General features: G+C 38.0%; 1 protein-coding gene and 1 pseudogene across 17 annotated transcripts in view; both read left to right on the top strand.

Annotated features, from left to right (window-relative positions):
• LOC144579619 (uncharacterized) overlaps window positions 1–21,911 on the top strand; it is a 634,762-nt gene that overhangs the window by 104,354 nt on the left and 508,497 nt on the right. The gene's annotated exons all lie outside the window — the stretch shown is intronic.
• On the top strand, window positions 21–21,834 carry LOC118147761 (large ribosomal subunit protein eL18 pseudogene; annotated as a pseudogene).

The following is a 21,911-nucleotide window of genomic DNA, read 5'->3' as shown; positions in this document are numbered from 1 at the left end:
ATTATACTAATTATAGCATTAATATTAATAGTATATATACACACACACACACACACATTATCTCCCTAAGTAAAATAATTTACAAATTATAATGATAATGATACTGATAATATTAATAAGAAGCTTACGTTAGAGGCTGTTCAGTGACTTTATATATTATATTCACTGCACCAATTATTTTGAAGTATGGTGAATTATTATCCTCACTATGCAGATGAGACAACTAAAGCAAAAATTGATAAAATGGCTTGCCTAATGTCACACAGCAAGAAAGGAATGTAGTTTGTATTTAAATAATAGAAGAGATAGAATATAGTTTGAATATATTTTATTAATTTTTGATTTTATATAGTTTTGGAAGTTGTACAGAGGAGTCAGCAAAAAATTTGGAATCAAACACTTGATTTTGAATGCTGACTCTGTAAATGATGAAAGATCTCCACCTTGGCAGCCTATTTAATCTCTCTGAGCCTCAAGTTCTTGTACTGTCAAATGGAGTAATAAAACCAGCCACGCAAAGATAACGTAGGGGTTAATACACAGTGCTTGGTGCTTAAGTTTGACCTTTGAAATTCTTAGCTCTACAACATTTAGTGAATTACTTAACTCGGTGCTACAATTTCTTCATCTGAAAAATGGGAAAAATAATAATGTTAAATTCATAGGTTTGTTTTAAAACTTTAAATGATGTAATCCATATAAACGTTCAGAATATCTAGCAATAATAAACACTCAAAAATATTAGCTATTATTACTCTTACAAAGTTGGTTCTTGCGTAGGTAGAACACTAAAAACATTTAGTTAGGATTCTCTTTTCTTCTTTCTATACTTCTTTTTCCTTGTATGTAATTCATCAATTATAATACTAGAGTATATGCTATGTGCTCAATAAGTAGTTAACTCAGTGGAGTCTCAAACGGACTTTTGTGTTTTTATTTTACATGAGTGCATGGATATTATTTTCCAGAGGTGTAAAATAATTGCTTGCAAACTAGAGATAGTAAACTGTTACTAGTATGTATGACTTTTTATTTCTCTTGGGCTTGCAGCAATTTTAGTTTGGTTTGAGGCATTTTAAAATTCAGATGCATAAAACTTCAGATTATTCACTCAATGTAGTCCACTGTCTAATTCTGATAATCTTAAATTAGAATATCTTTCAGAATCAACTGCAGGGCAACATTGTACTGAAAATGATTTCATAAGGGAAGCAAATATTGTCATAAGCGGTGATAAAAAGATTTGAATAATGTAAGATGCTATAGCAGAAACTACAGAGTAGTAGTGAATATTATACATATTCTTCTTTGAGTTCTTAAATATGACCTTCCTTCTCTTCTGAGCTCCTTTTATTGCACTTCCCATTTCATTTAGCAATTGCTATGGTTCGTTCAATCTCTAAGCAAAACTGTTCTCACTTACAAAATATCTGAATTTCTCAATTTCTCATCAGATCTCTATTTTGACTCAGGCTTTCTTAAATTAAAATTAAGTACATCATGGTTTGCATTTTGTTCTTGTATATTGACAATGTGTAAGTTTTAAAAGCTCACTAGTCACCTTTTTGATCATGAGCTGGATGTATAGCCCCCTGCCGCACATTGCAGATCAGGAATGGGATGGTCCCTGGTGTTGTGGAACTCAGAGTCCAGTGAGGGTGGTGTCACACATGCATAGAAACCTACAACAAACAAGAGGAGAATATGTCCTATTCTAGTAACACCAGTAAAGGCTTTTGAAAATATGGAGAGAGAGAGATGAGTTCCATGTGCAGCGGGCAAGTAAGGAAGTGGGCAGAGTTCTCAGTAGAGGTGAGCCAAGCTTTGCCTAGCTGGTAAGAGGCTAAGCTGGTGAGTTGCCGAAGGAGCATGCTAAGGAAGTGTCACAGGCAAAGGCATATAAAAGGGAAGATAACAATAAGTAGACTATCAGTATGGTGAGGTCAGATTATAGGCTGAGAAAAAAACCAGAGTCTAACTGTGGAAAATGTTTTCAGAGTGAAGTTTACAATGTACTTTGAATATGTGGAGATGCCATTGACGATTTCTATTTGCCTTGAAATAACGGTGCATGCTTCTGAAACACTGACAGTCTTTAGTTTGTTCCACTACAATTTACTAATCTGTAATCAAAATGTATTATTTAGTCCTACATGTCACCTAATTGAAGATATTCATATATATTTTTAAGACTGAAAATGCAGACGTGCAGATGATTTTAAATCAGTACCACTCTGAGACCTTTTCTTTTTGCTTGACATTTAAATTAAAACTCTGTTTAGGAACATATCTTAACAATATTTTTCAGTGTAGTAAATCAAAGGATCATTTTGAAATCCAGTCTTGTTTTTTAAAAAAATTGAGACTGTATAAGCATTTTGTAATTGTCATTCTGAATGATTGTATTAGGTTCCTGTTGCTGTGTGAGAAATTATCATAAAGTTAACAGCTAAAAACAACTGAAACATTATTTCACAGAACTGTAGGTCAGAAGTCTGGGCACAGCATACTGAGTCCTCTTTTCAGAGTTGTATAAGGCGGAGATCAAGGTGTCAGCTAGACTGCATTCTCTTCCGAGGCTTAGAGTACTCTCCCAGATTCCATTCAAGTTGTTGGCTGAATACAGTTTTGTTTTATGGTTGTAGAAACTATGACTCATCTGCTTTCTCCTGCCAGTCAGAGGTCACTCATTTCCTTGAGTTCACCTTTAATTCTAGCCATGGACTTTCAATTTTATGGCATGATTATTTCTTCTTACAGAGTAGGATGAAGCAGCACACTTCATCCTACTCTGTAGAGAAAACCATTGGAATTTGTAAACTTCCAGATCTTTATCTGTACATACACATATATTTTTTCAGTATATATATATAGGTATATCTTTACCAAAATATGACCACTCTATCATGGACATTTTGTATACCAATTAAAACAGATTACATTATTTTTAATGATTATATGGTGTTTGATGATATGGTTACACTATCATTTAAGCCTTTTGTTTTTGTTGGATATTATTCCTTTCTTCAAATTTTTCATATTAGAAATAAAGCTGTAATCTACGTACACATTGCACGTACAGCCTTGACATGCCTGTAGGATGGGTTTTAAGTCATTAAATATCAAACTTGTCACTGTTGATAGGCAGTACTAGAGACTATTGTAATCATTACATTTAAGATAATTCCTATATTAGTGTTGAGACAGATTGCGATATAACCTATATTACTTTGATAAAGTTGTTAGTAATGTTAGTGAAATAAACAGTTTGGGATAGTGATGAAAAGGATACAGAGTGGAATGCATCCCACACATCTTCCATATGTTTTATTTGTGGGGGAAATAAAATCATACATTGGTATAACAGGTGTTTGAGTCTCAAAAGCAGATAGAAGCACAATATCCTGCAATCAGGGACCTCTGGTTTTCTTCTCTTTTTTTCATCAATTTCTATTTTAAGTATCAGGATACACATGCAGGATATGCAGGTTTGTTACACAGGTATCTGTGTGCCATCATGGTTTGCTGAACACATCAAGCCATCACCTAGGTATTAAGCCCAACATCCATTAGCTATTGTTCCTGATGTTCTCCCTCCCTCCAACCCCACAATAGGCCCCAGTGTGTGCTGTTTCCCCAAATGTGTCCATGTGCTCTTATCATTCAGCTCCCACTTATAAGTTAGAGCATGCGGTGAAATAGAAATCTCTTATCCGAGAAGGTGAATCTTGGCTTTCTCCCCTGTAAAAATCGGTTTAGTTGTAAGATTTACTTGAGATAATTTCATGGACCTGGTGAATGGTATGTGCTTCACAAAATGTTCACCTTTTTTCCCCTCCTTCTTAAGAATTTTAAAAAGTGGGCAGTCTCTTTCATATATCTCTGGGAACCAGGTTCCCAGATTCCTTGATTAGAGGCCATGTTCACTTGTATGAGAGCAGTTCTTCAGTGAATTCATACTGCCTAATCCTGATGAATTACTTTTTAGCAATGTCCCATTCTAAAATACAGAGTGGTGCTGAATAACTGCAATACGAGTAAAGGTTATTATGTTTTCATTAAAAAGAATGTTATTGGCTGAGCATGGTGGCTCACACCTGTAATCCCAACACTTTCGGAGGCCGAGGCAGGCAGATCATGAGGTCAGGAGATCTAGATCATCCTGCAACATGGTGAAACCCTGTCTCTACAAAAAATACAAAAAATTAGCTTCTCTCTCCAAACCTGGCTGAGCAGGAGGTGCCATCATGGGAGTTGATATCCATCACAACAAGGACCAAAAGGCGGAGGAAGGAGCCCAAGAGCCAGGATATCTACCCGAGGCTGTTGGTCAAGCTGTACAGCCGTCACTGTTGGGACCATGACGGATGACGTGCAGGTTCATGAGGTGCCCAAACTGAAGGTGTGTACTGGGTGCAGCCGCATCCTCAAGGCAGGGGGCGAGATCCTCACCTTCGACCAGCTGGCCCTGGGCTCCCCCAAGGGCTGCAGCACCGTCCTGCTCTCCAGTCCTCGCAAGGGCCAAGAGGTGTACCGGCATTTCAGCAAGGCTGCAGGAACCCCACCCAGCCACACCAAACCCTACATCTGCTCCACGTGCCAGAGTTCGAGTGTGCCAGAGGCCCACAGGCCTGCTGAGGCTACAAAAACTAACCCTGGATCCTACCCTCTTATTAAAAAGATTTTGGATGAAAAAAAAATTAGCCAGGCATAGTGGCTAGCACCTATGGCATAGTAAGGAAGTGGGCAGAGTTTTCAGTAGAGGTGAGCCTCTCTACTCTACTCAGGAGAGTCCCAGCCTCAGGAGGCTGAGGCAGGGGAATTGATTGAACCTAGGAGGCAGAGGTTGCAGTGAGCGGAGAATGCACCACTGCACTCCAGCCTGGAGACAGAGCAAGGCTTTGTCTCAAAAACAAAAGAGAAAAAAAGAAAAGAGTATGGTACTATAAATAAGATCCAGCTTATCCCCACCCAGTATCACTATAACCAATAAGTATAGGAACACCAAATGTGGGGGTCCTTTGGCATTAATATACAATGCAGGAGTGGTAGGACCATTCATACTTTTCTGTTTAAATGCAAGTATACTTTTAATTTCTCTCTTCCAAAAATAAATTGAATGAAGAATCTTTTTATTACATGTTCAGCACAAAGAAGAAAATTACCCTTAATTTGATTGAATTAAAAAATGTTTTGCTATATCTTAATAAAATGAAATGAAGAATTCTTTTTAAAAGGTTAAAAAACATTTGAAGGCCTAGATGACTGAATAAGAACAGCTCTGGTCTGCAGCTCCCAGTGAGATCCACTCAGAAGGCTGGTGATTTCAGCATTTCCAACTGAGGTACCCAGTTCATCTCATTGGGATTGGTTAGATAAGTGGGTGCAGCCCAGGGAGGGCAAGCCAAAGCAGGGTGGAGTATCATCTTACCCAGGAAGTGCAAGGGGTCTGGGGATCTCTCTCCCTTAGCCAAGGGAAGCCATAAAAGACTGTAGCGGGAAGAATGATGCATTCCAGCCCAAACACTGCTATTTTCCCATGGTCTTTGCCATTGGCAGACCAGGAGATTCCCTCTGGTACACTGGACTGCCGTTTGGGCAGGAACTGAGCCAGTGGCAGGAGTTGCTTTTTTTTCCATACCCCAGTGGCACCTGGCATGCCAGCGAGACAGAAGCATTCACTCCCCTGGAAAGGGGCTGAAGCCAGGCAGCCAAGTGGTCTGGCTTGGGAGGCCCTACTCCCATGGAGCCCAACAAGTTAAGATCCACTGGCTAGAAATCCTCGCTGCCAGTACAGCAGTCTGAGGTTGACCTGGGATGCTGGAGCTTGGTGTGGGGAGGGGCATCCTTTATTGCTAAGGCTTTAGCAGGCAATTTTACCCTCAGAGTGTAAACAAAGCCACTGGGAAGTTGGAGCTGGGTGGAGCCTATCACAGCTCAGCAAGGCAGAGGGTGCCACACTGCCTGTCTGAAAAAAGGCAGCAGCCTCAGTCACAGACTTATAGATAAAACCCCCATCTCCCTGAGACAGTGTGCCTGGGGGAAGGGGTGGCTGTGGGTGCAGCTTCAGCAGACTTAAACATCTCTGCCTGACAGCTCTGAAGGGAGCAGTTCATCTCCCAGCAGAGCATTCGAGCTCTGATAAGGAACAGACTGCATCCTTAATTAGATCCCTGACTGTGTATCTTGACTGGGAGACACCTTCCAGTAGGGGCCAACAGGCACCTCATACAGGAGAGCTCTGGTTGGCATCTGGTGGGTGACCCACTGGGATGAAGCTTCCAGAGGAAGGAACAGGCAGCAATCTTTGCTGTTCTACAGCCTCTGCTGGTGATTCTCAGGCAAACAGGATCTCCAGAAAACTACAGCAGACCTGCAGCAGAGCGGCCTGTTAGAAGGGAAACTAACAAACAGCAACAACAGCAATAGCATCAACAGCAACAAAAAATAGCAACAAAAAAGATGACCATTCAAAAACTCCATCTGAAGGTCACCAACAGCAAAGACCAAGGTAGATAAATCCAGGAAGATGAGGAAAAACCTGCACAAAAAGGCTGAAAATTCCAAAAACCAGAATGCCTCTTCTTCTCCAAAGAATCACAACTCCTCTGCAGCAAGGGAACAAAACTGGACCGAGAATGAGTTTGATGAATTTACAGAAGTAAGCTTCAGAAGGTGGGTAATAACAAACTCCTCTGAGCTAAAGGAGCACGTTCTAACCCAATGCAAAGAAGGTAAGAACCTTAATAAAAGGTTACAGGAACTGCTAACTAGAATAACCAGTTTAGAGGAGAACATAAATAATGACCTGACAGAGCTGAAAAACACAGCACGAGAAATTTGTGAAGTATACACAAGTATCAATAGCCAAATTGATCAAGCAGAAAAATAAATATCAGAGATTGAAGATCAACTTAATGAAATAAAATGAGAACACAAGATTAGAGAAATAAGAGTGAAAAAAAATGAACAAAGCCTCCAAGAAATATGGGACTATGTGAAAAGACCAAATCTACATTTGATTGATGTACATGAAAGTGATGGGGAGAATGGAACCAAGTTGGAAAACACACTTCTGTATATTATGCAGGAGAACTTCCCCAACTTAGCAAGACAGGCCAACATTCAAATTCAGGAAATACATTAATCATCAACCACAAGACACATAATAGTTGGATTCACCAAGGTTGAAATGAAGGAAAAAATGTTAAGGGAAGCCAGAGAGAAAAGTCAGGTTTCCCACAAAGGTGTGCCCATCAGACTAACAGCAGATCTCTCTGTTGAAACCCTATAAGCCAGAAGAGAGTGGGAGCCAATATTCAGCATTCTCAAAAAAAAAAAAAAAAAAAAAATTTCAACCCAGAGTTTCATATCCAGCCAAACTAACCTTCATAAGTGAAGGAGAAATAAAATTCTTTACAGACAAGCAAATGCTGAGGCATTTTGTCACTACCAGGGCTGCCTTATGAGAACTCCTGAAGGAAGAACTAAACATGGATATGAACAGACACTTCTCAAAAGATATGCAGCCAAGAAATATATGAAAAAATGCTCATCATCACTGATTATTAGAGAAATGAAAATCAAAACCCCATTGAGACACCATCTCATGCCAGTTAGATTGGCAATCATTAAAAAATCAGGAGACAACAGATGCTGGAAAGGATGAAAATACAGGAATGGTTTTACACTGTCTGTGGGAGTATAAATTAGTTCATCCATTGTGGAAGACAGTTTGATGATTCCTCAAGGATCTAGTGTAGCAGGAGGAGCCACGAGAAACACACCTCTTGAACACTGAACTGCGAAGGAAGAAGTTTATTATTTTATTATTATTATGGCTGGGAGCCAGGCAATGATTTGTCTAAGTAACAGAGCTCATTTAACAAAGAGAGGCTCTGTCTTTATATAGGCTTACAGTCTAGATATTACACGTGAAAGAATCTTGGGTTTACAGCCTTAGATATTATGGGTGAAAGGGTCTTGGGTTTACAGTTTTGGAAATCACATATGAAAGGATTTTGGGTTTTCAGCTTCCAAAACTACATGTGAAAGATTTCTGTTCTCTGGATGGAGGAGTAGGGTGGGGGTCTGATCTTGTTCAAGTAAAAACAGTGTCTTCTGCAGAGATTCCCCAATACCAAGCATACTATTTACAGGAAGGTGAATCAGGAGGTGTCAGTCACCCAGACTTTTCTTCTATTGAAATGCAGTGTGGAAATCAAGGGGGAGGTGATCCCAGATGCCTGGGTCTCCTTCCTCACCAGAACCAGAAATACCATTTGACCCAGCAATCCCATTAGAAATTCTACTATAAAGACACATGCACGTGTATGTTTATTGCGGCACTATTCACAATAATAAAGACTTGGAACCAACCCAAATGCCCATGAATGATAGACTGGATAAAAAATGGGGCACATGTACACCATGGAATACTATACAGTCATAAGAAAGAATGAGTTAATGGCCTTTTCAGGGACATGGATGAAGCTAGAAACCATCATTCTCAGCAAACTAACCCAAGAACAAAAAACTAAACACCACCTGTTCTCACTCACTAATGGGAGTTGAACAATGAGAACACATGGACATACACACCAGGGCCTGTTGGGAAGTAGGGAGTTAGAGGAGAGATAGCATTAGGAAAAATACCTAATGTAGATATGATGGGTTGATGGCTCCAGCAAACCACCATGGCACATGTATACCTATGGAACAAACCTCCACATTGTGCACATGTACCCCAGAAATTAAGGTATTTTAAAAAAAAGAATAGTAGCAAATAAATAGACATTTGAGTAATTTAGTACACTTTGAGTTCTGTTTGTTCTGCAAAAAGCTTATTCTCAGATGCTCTGCATCTCCAGAATTTTAATTTGACTTTGATTATAATATAATTTTATTGAAATTGATTCTTGTATTTTAACACTTGTTAAAAATGTCAAATATGCTTGCAGCAATAATATTGCCCTTATTTTGAAAAATGATTGATTTCAATTGCCTAATTGTCAGATACAATGGACTTTGGCTTAATGACATGTATTCAGATGATTGATTGTTCATGAAATATTGATATTTGCTTCATTTGTTTACCTCTTCAATCATCAACTAGGCATTTTCCCTTTTCTTCTGGGAACTGGCAATACAATATGAAATGGAATAGTAAGTCCAAAGGTGTCTGTCTACTTCTGATGCTTTTTCATCCATCCTTAGGTTGTTGGAGTCTAAATTTGCCTTCTTGCTTTCATTCTGTACAAGACTTTCCATAATGATCGTAACATAGTCTCTTCACTTTATCTGTTGCAGATGCTAAGGTATTCTGATAGGGAGAAAGTATTATATAGAGGAAAGAGAATGTGTTTGATTTAAAGACAATTAATGGATTCAAAATCTGAGCTACATTGCTTCAAGACTGTATTACCTTGGGCAAATACCTTTGAAGCTTTCTGTTTATTCAGACAGTGGGCACATAATACCTACTGTGTAACTTTTGATTAGTATGAAGGTCATCTATCATTCCTCTATCTGTCTGTCTGTCTGTCTGTCTCCATCTGTCTATCTATCTATTAATTGCTCTATCATCTATCTCTCTTCCATTGAGAGAGTCATAGGACCTGATGGCTAGTATGTACTTTATTCAAACTAGGGCCAAAGTGCCAAAGGCTTTGGCTAGTGTCAGTGTTTTTTCAAAAATATCTCATTAGAGTGTGTCTTAAAGGAAGATACCTCACTAAATGTTGCTTGAGAATGAAAGGTAAAATTTAGATATCCAGAAGTAGCTAAAGTTATTAATATTCCATTTTTTTCTAAGAATAATCTCCATGTTTAGTCTAGGTATGCTCTCCTCCCAGACATTTTTCATAAAGCTCACTTCTCCACCTTTTCTGTACCATAGACAATCATCTTGAAAACTTAAGGCTGTTTTGACTCTCATGCTCTAAGCTCCTTCCTAAATTAAATTTTAAGAAGCTACTAACAGGGTGTGCTTTGGTAATCTCTAGTCCTACCAAAAATAACATATATAGGGGCCCATTTCTATTTAATGCAATTATTAATATGGTAATAATTATCTCTGCTATTTGCTATTTATTTTTTTCATCTTATTTCTTTCTGGTTTATCTGTTCTTCCTTTATTGCCTTTTATGGTAAACAAACATTTTAGTATAATATTTTAGTTACTCTTTTGGCTTTATTGCCATGTACGTTCACATGATTTCTTATTGACTTCCATGGGGGTTACAATATGTATCTGATTTCACTTCAGTCTTCTATAAGTTAACATTGGAGATTTCAGTTCTCGGTAAGATGAAGTAAATACATCAACCTTCCTCTTCCACTGAAAGCAATTATAAACACAACAGAATGCATAGGCAGCTATTTAACAACTCTGAAAAGCAAATATTAGCATATAAATTGGAAGAGAACACCAGATTTTGAAGTACCACTGAACTGGAGTTTACCATGTTTTTTTTTCCTCTCCAGGATACTTTAGCATAAATTTAATAGCAATCTGAAACCCTGACAAGAATACTGTGGGGCAGACAGAGATCTAGGGGAAATTCTGTAGTTCTGGCTTAAGAAAAAGAAAACAGGAATTCTAAAGCTCAGAGATAATGGCGAAGATATCCTGTTTTTGTGCCTCTTCTTTTATTCTATTCTCCATTGCCAGGACAAAGCTATGGTACAGTGAGGATGGTGGCATACTGTGGAAGAGTATCCTTCCTTTCCTTTGGTGGAACTGGCTCCATAAGGTGAAGCCAAAGCCTTTTTTTTTTTTTTTTTTTTACTTTTCTTTGTGTCCTTTCTTCTCATATAGTACAGTTATAGAAGTTGGCAATTTCTGGCCAAAGAAATGAAAAGGGGGAGCCACAGGTAACCAGAAAAAGAAAAGTGAACTACTAGGCTCATTCTTGACCTGCACATATATTCTTATCCTTATTATCATCCCAATATCTTTGACAACTGAAATAAGGTGTAGCTACATGAGTAGCTAACATGCAGAACAAAGTCTAATAGCACTGCAAATAGGGCTATCATATTTAGCAAATAAAAATATAGGATGACAGTTTAATTTGAATTTTAGATAAATAATGAATATACATATTTCTAGTAGGTGTATGTCTCATGTAATATTCGGTGCTGGATATTTTATTTGGCACCTTTAACTAGAATGGCAGTGGTAGTATAACTGACTTTGGAACTACAGGCCACAGAAAATATATTGTAACCTGTAGGCTCAAACAAACCAGGTAAAGTATTTGGTACAACAAAAATATTAACATCTCTATATGGTTTAAACCAGATATAGATTGTCGTAAGGTAATGTTCAAAGTACCCAGTATACAATAAAAAATTATTTTGGTTGCAAAGAATCACAAAGATCACAATTCACATGGGGAAAGATGATTAACAGATGCCAATGGCAAGATGGAAATGAACTGACAAATATTTTAAAGCAGCTGTTATAATATGCTTGAAAGAGTAATTGCAAAGACTCTTAAAAAATGTTAAAATAAAATGGATTGACAAGGATATACGTCATGTAAACAAGAGCCAGACAGAAATTTTGAATTGAAAAATATAAAAACAGAAAAGGAACTTGGAACATCAGGAATGAAGGAAAAGCAACGAAATTGCTAAATAGAGTAGACATCTTCTCTTGAGTTCTTTTAAATAATATTTGACAGTTGAAAACAAAATGAATAGCATTGTCTGATGGGGTTTCCAAAGCGTATGGATGTAATGTAAACATGACAATTATGATTAAGAAGGAAGAGGAATTAAATCTGTATAAATGTAAGGTTTCTAAATTATAATAGAATTGGTAAAGTATGATTCTAAATAGACTGAATAGTTAAGTGTATATTTTCTAGTTACGAGACCAACAATGAAAATATTTATACTGAAGGATATTATCAAAACCACAATAGAAAAATTAAAACAGAATACTAAAAGTTACCAATGAATTCCAGTAAATATAGAAAAATTAAACAGTATAGTTTCACTTACCTCACCTCTTTTGTGCTATTGTTGTGATATATATTCCGTTGATAGAGTTTTTTTTTTTGTTTTTTTTTTTGAGACAGGGTCTCACTCTGTGACCTAGGTTGGAGTGCAGTGGTATGATCTCGGTTCACTGCAGCCTCCGTCTCCTGGGTTCAAGAGATTCTCCTGCCTCAGCCTCCTGAGTTTCTGGAATTACAGGTGCCCACCACCGTATCTGGTTCATTTTTATATTTTTAGTAGCAATGAGGTTTCCATTTTGGGCAGGCTGTTCTCTAACTCCTGACCTCAAGTTATCAGCTTGCATTGGTCTTCCAAAAAGCTGGGATTACCGGCATGAGCCACTGCACCTGGCCTTTGATATAGTTTTAATATGAATAATACAGGGTAATAATTTTTGCTATTATATGACTTTTCAAGAAATTGAGAAAAGAAAAAATATATATCCATACATGTAGTCGTTTGTATTTACACATGGAAGAGGGTACGACCATATGATTTGTACCAGACAAATCATATGCACTTTGGTGATGCTTCCATTAGCTTAATATGGATGGGACAGTGATGGTAAGTCAGGAGTGATGGGAAGTAAGAGAGATGAACAAGAGCCAGATTATGAAGGATTTCATGGAATTTTCTTGTTTCTTTACTCTGAAAAGTTTATGGATTGATCATCTGAAAGTTCCATGAAGCCTAATAACTGTCAGTTCTGCTTTTGTATCCCTAGAAGTTAGCCTAGTGTCTGGTATATAATAGATGTGCAACACATATTGACTGAATGAGTAAATTACCTGAGAGTTCTGAATGAGGATACGGTTCCCATTATGACTTCATATCCATCTCCTTACTGTGGATACATACCAATCTTTTCCTTTTCTCGCACTTCATTCTTTTCGATATCCTTGGCCAAGGACCGCATGCCTCTGGAGGTCTATAGTCTCAGGCACCTACTCTAGTGAGGAGGGGTCTGCCTATGGAACAAGGCGTGTTCTTGGGAACAGTGTATGTAGTTACCATTTTTAGAGATCTTATTGGTACTTGATGACTTTTGAAGGGGAGTAGTGTTGGTAATGGTTGATACTATTTTCCTATAAAGTGGCTAAGCTCAAATATTCCCCCCACACACGTATGCATACACACACCTTATTATGACCAACTTTTATAAAACTTTAGAGCAGCTGAAGTGAGAAAAGAGAAAGAAAGGAAGGAAAAGAGAATCAGAAAAAAGAGAGAATACTTTTAAGCAAAATTATTAAATAAATGTTTTCAGATCTTTCTATGAGGCTGGTAGATGTGTTGACCGTACTTACGAGTTCTGGGAAATGCCTTGAAATCTTGTGCCTGTGCTTTGTCATGTTGCCGTATTTGACAGGAAGGCTAATGGTGTGATGCAAAAGACCTTGCATTATGTCAGGGTCTCCTTAATTAATTATCATTGACCAGCAACAAAAGTGTTAATTTAGATTTGAGAAGTCTCCAGTTACTTTGGGATATAGTTTATTTCCAACCTTGAGAATATCCTGTTTGAATAGTTTCTGAATTTTTAAATGTGTTTTATTTTTCCTCAGCTCACTTTATTTTCTAAGGTGAGATCTACATTTTCTTCCTGTCTTTAGTCTCATGAACGTTAAATAAGTTAAGTCCTGTAAAATAAAACATCCATGTTTGAAGAATGTTATAAAGTGTGGTTATAGAGTAATGTGGCCCTAGGACCATTTAGAAATAGGTGTCTCAGTTGGCAGCGCACAGCTCATGTTACCATTTTACTTCCACCTCCTTTCTTTTAATTGTAGGCTTAAAAAATAATTGAGGAAATTTTACTTAAAAAAAAAACCAGTTTCTTTAAATTCATCTTATTGCAATTTTAATATTTTATAGCTACATTTTAACTTTTATTTTATAAATTAAAGATTAACAGTCATGCTTAAACTGAAATATCTTATCCACTTACAAAAATGCATTGACTAACACTAATTAAATTTGCTTAATCAAGCTTAACAATGCTACATGCTGTTACTCATCAGACAGCAAGTGCCATACACATTTCCCAAAGTGCTCAAGCTAGAACACCAACAATTTTTTTCCACTGGGGTATCCAAGGGTTCAGCCATCTGTTATTTACTCTAATTTTTAATAAAAAGTTATTATTCATCTTTATTGCTGATCATTTGCCTTACAAACAAAACACATTTTATGATTATTTTTTATCATTTTAACTCTACTACATCCAAGGAAACACACAAAAAAATGATTTGCACTCGATTGCACCACATTAATATTTGCAAATGGCTTAGCTTCAGTGGCAGGAAGAGACAGGTATTATGCAAGTAATACCTACTATCAAATTATACACAGTAGCGCTTAATCACCCTGCCCTAATGCTTTCAGCACAATGAGCTTTTTCCGACCAAACAGGAAAATGTGATCAACCTTAACATCCTGAAGGACAAGACAGTGGCTACATCATTTTTATCATGTTTTGCTTTTGTTCATAGCTAATCATATTTTGAGTATTCTAATACACACCCTGCAGTTATACAATAAGTCATACCTGATAGAGCAAGACTAAAACCCATTGATGGAACTGCCTTCAAGCTGCCCTGGGCCCAGAAGAAAACATGGATAGAGATAGGTTGGGGCAATATCAGAATGAAGAGAGATGAATGAAGTTCCACATAAAGAGAAATTGTTTGTTAAAAATATTTAGTGGAGGCTGGGCACGGTGGCTCATGCCCTTAATTCCAGCACTTTGGGAGGCTGAGGTGGGTGGATCATTTGAGGTCAAGAGTTCAAGACCAGCCTGGCCAACATGGTAAAATCCCCATCTCTACTAAAAATACGAAAATATTAGCTGGGCATGTGGCCCACACCTGTAATCCCAGCTACCGAGGGAGGCTGAAGCAGGAGAATTGCTTGAACCTGGAAGGTAGTGGTTGCAGTGAGCTGAGATTGCACCATTGCATTCCAGCCCGCATGACAGAGTGAGACTCCAGGCTGAAGCACCACAACAACAATAACAACAACAACAGAAACTTAGTGAAAATATCAGTGCAGTGTCTTCGATTAATCTAAGTATCTTGATATGAAACAGCTGGCTCCAGGGTGACATTTAAAGATGGTATTCAGGAAGGTTCATGATGTTGGAGAAGAGGGATATGATAACATACCCAAGTATTAAAGAGTTAGGAAGAAGAAGAAGAATAATGAGTAACCAATACTGAGTGTTAACCATACACCAGATACTGAGTAGGGTGCCTGATATGTCACATCTTAATCACACTGACTCTCTTAGGTAGCTGCTTTCACACACACTTTGCAGCTAAGGGCACAAACTGAGAAGAGTTAAATAACTTCTCTAAGGTCATGTGGAATTGAGATTTATAGCCTTGCAATGAAGCTGGGTTCTTATTCCTTTGAATACCCTTCGAAATTCATGGGCTCTAACAAGGAATGTAAGCCATCGGCCAACATTTTCTGTTTTTATTGGAGGGAAGCAGCACATTCCATAAAAGATAATTAATGAGCGCACTTCTCTAAAGTGCAAAATTAAAACCAACTTGAATAATAAAAATTCTTTAGCAAAAGTAATGTACTGAGATTGTCTCAAAGATGGAATAACACATAAATTCTGAAAACAAACCAATGTTGTGTTAACTTAAATCTGGCTTCCAAGGCTCTGAGGCCACTGACTTCTCTGTTTAAAGGGTGGCATTCATTCTGAAGGGAATGGATGTTCTGAATGTTTAGGGAATGTGTTAATTTTGAACAGTGAAAGTCTAGGCAGGGTTGGTATCTTTGACTTTTTGCTAGTGCTGAAGTTGGAACATCTTCTATTTCTTAGACAGTCTAGTTTGGATTCCTGTTTTTAGTTAATTTATTTTTATTCTGTTATTCTGGCCCAGGCTTTTCTCTATTTCTTCCTGCTTTTGACTTTCTGGGAAACATCAAGGTGCACAGAGGAGGCAAGCTTGGCTTATGCTCTACATCTGCTGAGGCATGAGAGCTCTCTCAGGAAGTACACGTGGCATGAACAGCATGAGACACAGCAGAGCAGTTCAAGCACTCAGAAGGAAAAGAATATAGGGTCAACCAGACCAGTTCCCTAGTTTTTTAGTGAGTAGGAGTCCTCTGAATGTTTCTTATAGTGAATTACATATGTAGAGAATTAGGAAGGCATGTCAGAATGTGAGTTTACTCATGCTCAACCTGCTCTTTAGTTCTCTCACCAGACACTTGATTTAAAGGTGGTTTCTAATCTTATTCCATATAGAAGTGGAAACCAGGGAAATTTCTTTAGCAGGTGGAGTCAAGTTTTAATATCTGGGATGGTGAAGGCTATCTATATACATTGCTATCATTTGTCAATGCAATTTTAATGAACCTAATTTCTGTGGGAATATACTGCAAACAGTGGCTGAGCACAGCAAGTAGAGGGAGAGGAAAGTAGAAAAACTTGCCTCCTGAGCTCTTTCTTTAATGTCCTGCCATCGTATGAGAGTTACCAAAATGCACATGATGTTTCCATGACCCGGAGAAGCTGATAATTATCTGGGGAAAAGGGAAGCACATAGATTAGAAAATGAAACAAGATGTCAGTTGTCCCCAGACCTTCCTCAGGGAAATTTTCAAGTCTTGCTTCCCTTCTTACAAAATCACTATCCTGGTGTTTTAGTTGTTATTAGCAGGGCTTAGAAGATCTCCCATTTCTTAGACAGTTCAATTTGGATTCCTGATTTCAGAAAGGCTGCTTTTAGTTAATTTATTTCTTTTTCTGTTATTCTGACCCAATCTTTTCCCTCCCTCCCTCTTTCCCTCCCTCCCTTCCGTCTTTTCTTTCTTTTACTTTATGGGAAACATAGAACTCCACAGAATGGGTTATTCTTGGCACCACAGTACGTTTAGACTATTAATTGTCATCATTTCTCTTGCTCTGCATTTAAACCACAACAAATTAATCTTAGGAAAAAGTGATTGTTCTCAGTCTGGGTATCCCTTTCAAGTGGTTGAACAGTGAGAGGTTTGTGGCATTGGAGGGAACTCCCCACAGCCTGCCGTCTAATAGTACACCTGCTGGAAACTTCGTCTCCTGTCTAGTAAAAGTTTTAGAAGAGAGTTTGGAAAATCCCTTTCCTCCTTGTGAATCAACATATCATGATGGCTAAGAGCTTGGGCTCAGGAGTCAGACTGCCTGAATTTCAGTTCTGTCTCCCTTATTTCTTATGCATGTGATGCTGGGAAATATCCTTTCTGTGCTTCAATGTCTTGGACCACCAAATAAGGTCATTCATTTCTTCGGCTAGGAGTTTTGCAAGGTAATGTACACAAACAAACTAGTAAAAATCAGGTAGCCATTCCATAAAAATTATCTGTTGGCTGGGCGCAGTGGCTCACACCTCTAATCCCAGCACTTTGGGAAGCTGAGGTGTGTGGATCACAAAGTCAGGAGTTCGAGACCAGCTTGGCCAAGATGGTGTAAGCCCATCTCTACTAAAAATACAAAAATTAGCCAGGTGCAGTGGCGGGCGCCTGTAATCTCAGCTATTCGGGAGGCTGATGCAGGAGAGTCACTTGAACCCGGGAGGCGGAGGTTGCAGTGAGCCGAGATCCCATCTTTGCACTCCATCTAGCCTGGGTGACAGAGCAAGACTCCATCTCAAAAAAAATTATTTGTTGCAGTTATTATTATTATTGGGGTGTATATTGCCACATTCACACGAGGGTGGGTAAGTCAAAATGTACATAGAACCTCAACTGCAACTCTGAGGGTTTCATGGAATTCTTCTTGGCATCGCTATAGTATCCTGTGGAGCTAATCTCCGCAACTCTTTTCTTTTCAAACACACTCAATATTAATTGATGCTGCTAGGTAGGCAGGACATATTAATTTTCTCCTGTGTTTACTTACATGGCTCGTTGGACATTAATAGGAAGGAAAACGCTTCTTGACTTTTTGTGCATAACAAATACAGACTAAGCTCCATTACATGGGGGAAAAAAAAAACAACCGTCGGTGGTATTCCTTTAAAGGGAGAGCTGCTAGAATGAAAAAGGCTTATTCTTATTAACGTGCGTTCCTAAAGCCATGTAAAAATGCAAACATTTCTTCCAAAACCTCAGCCTTCAGTTCTTTAAAAAATATTTGTACCTCAGAGAAGCAGCATTTCTAGAAGCCAATATTTATAGAAGTGATGAGTCAGCTAGCCCAGCTGTTATTAACACCTATCATATCATCTAAGTACTAACTTTCCTTATACCACCTGGAAATGCGGAGAATTATAATTACATAACATAATTAGCTACATATTTTAAAGTGGGCCTATGCCTATGTGAATTTGAGCCCTTTGGAGTTGTTTAGGATAAATTGTAGTTTAAAACTCAGACTCCCGAGGGCCCTTGAAACTAAGGTTGATGTCGGGGAAAAACTAAGTAACACAGGACAAGTAACAGCCCAAATAAGCATTTTACCAGAGTCCACTTTATATCAGATAGTGGCTTTTGTGCATATTTAGCTTTCAGGTTGTGGCAAGCAGGGAGCTGTGACCAAAGAGTGTTACTCATCTTCGCCTCAAGAGCACACTCTGGTAACTCCACTCCAGCTTTGTCCCGTCTCTGGGAGGTCTTCAATTTTAGGCCCACATCATTTGCATCCCCATCCTTGCTTATTCCTTTTGATCTGGCTTTTACTGACCCCATGACTAACAGTCTTTGTCACATTCCACGTGTGTTGGGGGCCTTTTTACATGTTCTACTGGCATTCGCTTTTTCTGCAACCCTGGGCCCCTGTGAGTCAGAAATTTTTAACATCTTTACTGAGAGTTACAGACTATATGGAACCTAAGGGCTTGGGACAATTTTCTTAGTTTTCTACTTGGCCATCTTTATTCAAATTGGTTCTGGATTGCATATACATTTTGGCAGCTGCCATGGCCTGAGAAAAAATAAGAATATGAAACTGAAGCAACATAGAATAATTAAGTAAATGAAATTATGCACATTAAAAACATAGCATAGAGCCAGGTACATGGAAAACACTTGTGGTGAATTTTGGCAACGAGTGTACAGTAAGGTTTGGAATAGTACACATGGTTGTTTTCTGCTGAAATGGCATACTAGGTTTCAGAAACAGCCACTACATGTGAAAACTACAGAGTTGGGTTTGTCCCAACAGAAAAAATATTGCTTATTTCATTTTAGAGAACTTAAAATCACACCATGTAGTCTCTGCTCTGTGCTTCACCTTCCTGTAAAATTTGTTCTTATTTGTCCTTGTAGACTTTCACGTGTTTGCTTTTGTCTCATTGATGCCTGACCAAAAGGCAGTGAAATTTATTTGCCTATTTTTATTCTAGAGCATGCTTCTCAAACTTGAATGTACATATGAATCACCTTGAGGTCTTCTTAAACTGCAGATTCTGATGCTGTTGATCACTGGGGTTGGAGACTGAGTTTCTGCATCTCTAAAACGCCGCCCGTCCCTCCACCCCCAGGATGCTGCTAATGTATGAATTGCACTTTGAGAAGCAGTGTTCCAGAAGATCTAGTCCAATGTAGTATGCGGAAACTGGCATGAATGAGATGTAAAATACACCTGCTATGTTGGGAAATTAAAACATAGGCAAATGTCATTGGGCATCTAATTCTAACCAAGATGTAGGAGTAGGAAGATCCAAAGATACTTAAGTATCTTCATGTAAAAAGTGAATATTCTTTGTTGCATTTCTTTAGAGTCATGTTTTGAATGTGTTTAAAAGAAGAGTATTCTTTTTGGTATTCTCTAAGTTCAGATGATACTAGATGTAATTTCTTTAGCATCATTTTAGAATATAGATGATGCCTGGGGCTAGTGTTACTGTTTGTGTTGACTTTGGGGGAAGAAACAGAATTAGCCCTTTGGACAGGGTGCCTCCTCTACTCTTATGGGACTAGGATCACGTATGAACTCCAGAGTTTCTAACTTACTAACTAAAATGGAAACTGATAAACTACCTTTTACAGGTAGTTCTGAGCAGAAGAATAACCAGATTACACATATGCCTTGAAAACAATTAACAATGATTTCCAGCAGGTTCACTATGGTGTAATGTGCTTTGCCAAGCATTTGCTTCACTGACTCAAAGAAGATTTCAAGAATGCTTAATCCTGTGCTTCTTGTCCTTTTCTATTTATTCTTCAAAAACATATCTTTGGACCAGGCGTGGTGGCTCACACCTGTAATCTTAGCCCTTTGGGATGCCAAGGTGGGTGGATCACTTGAGGTCAGGAGTTCTAGTCTACCCTGGCCAATATGGCAAAACCCTGTCTCTACTAAAAATACAAAAACTAACTGGATGTGGTAGCACATGCCTGTAATACCAGCTACTCTGGAGGCTGAGGCAGGAGAATCACTTGAATCATGTGAACCGGGAGGTGGAGGTTGCAGTGATCCACTGTATTCCAGCCAGGGTGACAGAGCAAGACTCTGTCTCAAAAAAAAAAAAAAAAAAGGAAAAGAAAAAAATCCATTTGTACTATTTGTATCCTAGAATATTAAGATTAGGATCAACCTTGCATTTTCACTAACTATAAATGAAATTCAAATATCAGGATTGCTCGTGTTTTTCCCAGGAAGAAAAAGATACTTAAAAAAGATCAGACGTTTCTCTTAGCATATTTGTTTTAGTCCTCCTCAAAAATGAAAAATGTCAGATCCTCCCAGTGTTTGAAATGACGTATCCATGAATGAGCGAATTGAGGCGCTCACCCTTCCTGGGTTACATGACTTACCTGAAGTGCTCTTGCATCTCCAGCTTTGATAGTTTTGCCCCTCCTTTGCCCCAGGTTCAGCAAACAGGCTGTTCCAAATTGCAATTATTTGGAGATTTGACAGCACAGGAAGGGAAATTCCATGACAACCACTTAGTCAGCATAGGGGCTGATATTGTGAGTCTGCTGACCGTAGCAGGTTTCCTTATGTAATTCTGATGCTAATGCATGTTCTATACATACAGAAAGAGACAGGAGTGTGCGGTGATGCAGAAAAATGGAGAGGGATTAAGAGGGCAGCCATATCATCCCTCTCCTTATCTCAAGGTGAGGCAGGGATGCCTCTGTCAGACAGGGGAAATCACAGAAGGAAATACATTTGCCTTTTGATCTCAGGGAACAAAACCATGTTTCTGTTTTTCTGTAGGTTCTGGCATGATAAAGAGAAAAATCTATCTGTATATTAGGGGCAGGAGTGGGTCTTGAATAGCTAATGTTCTTAGATTTCTTGACTTCCAATAGGAAACTAATTTTCTCTTGGTTTCTTATTTTCTTCATTTTGATTAAATTATATTTAAGATAATATATGTGAAAAGTAGGCGTTAGTGTACATTTGATATACATTTATTGATGTGGAGTACATTCCCTCTTAATGAAAGATTAAATTTTATATAATGTTTTAAAAAGTATGCCTTTACAATTGATGAATGAAATTAAAGATAATGGCGTGTAGATAGCAGTCTCACTACTTTCTCTAAATAAAAATTTCAGGGAAAATTCTATAATATAATAATGCAAGAGGTCACCATTTCTATTTCCTTGGTGATGTCTGTCCAGATTCTGTACTGATAATGATTTTTGGCTGAATCTATTCTTAGACATTGAAAGAGTTCTGGAGTTTGAGATGAAAGGCGCTGTTATCCAGCAAGCTAGGAGAGCAGACGAATTGGGGTAATTTGAAAATAGAAGAAAAAAATTATTATCTTTTCATTCACAAAATGAAAGCTGGGAACGTTCCATAGAAGGATAATAAAAAACTTGAATTTAAAATATCAATTCGTTTTCTTGATTCATTCTTTAATTTATTATTTTATTTGTCAGTTCATTTATTAACTTCTTCTTCCAAAAACTTTTTATTAAATTTTTTTTTATGTTAGATATTG

The sequence above is a fragment of the Callithrix jacchus genome, chromosome 15 (genome assembly GCF_049354715.1).
Source record: "Callithrix jacchus isolate 240 chromosome 15, calJac240_pri, whole genome shotgun sequence".
Lineage (NCBI taxonomy): Eukaryota > Metazoa > Chordata > Mammalia > Primates > Cebidae > Callithrix > Callithrix jacchus.
The sequence above is the reverse complement of the archived record's forward strand: the minus strand, read 5'-3'. Positions and strand labels throughout refer to the sequence as shown.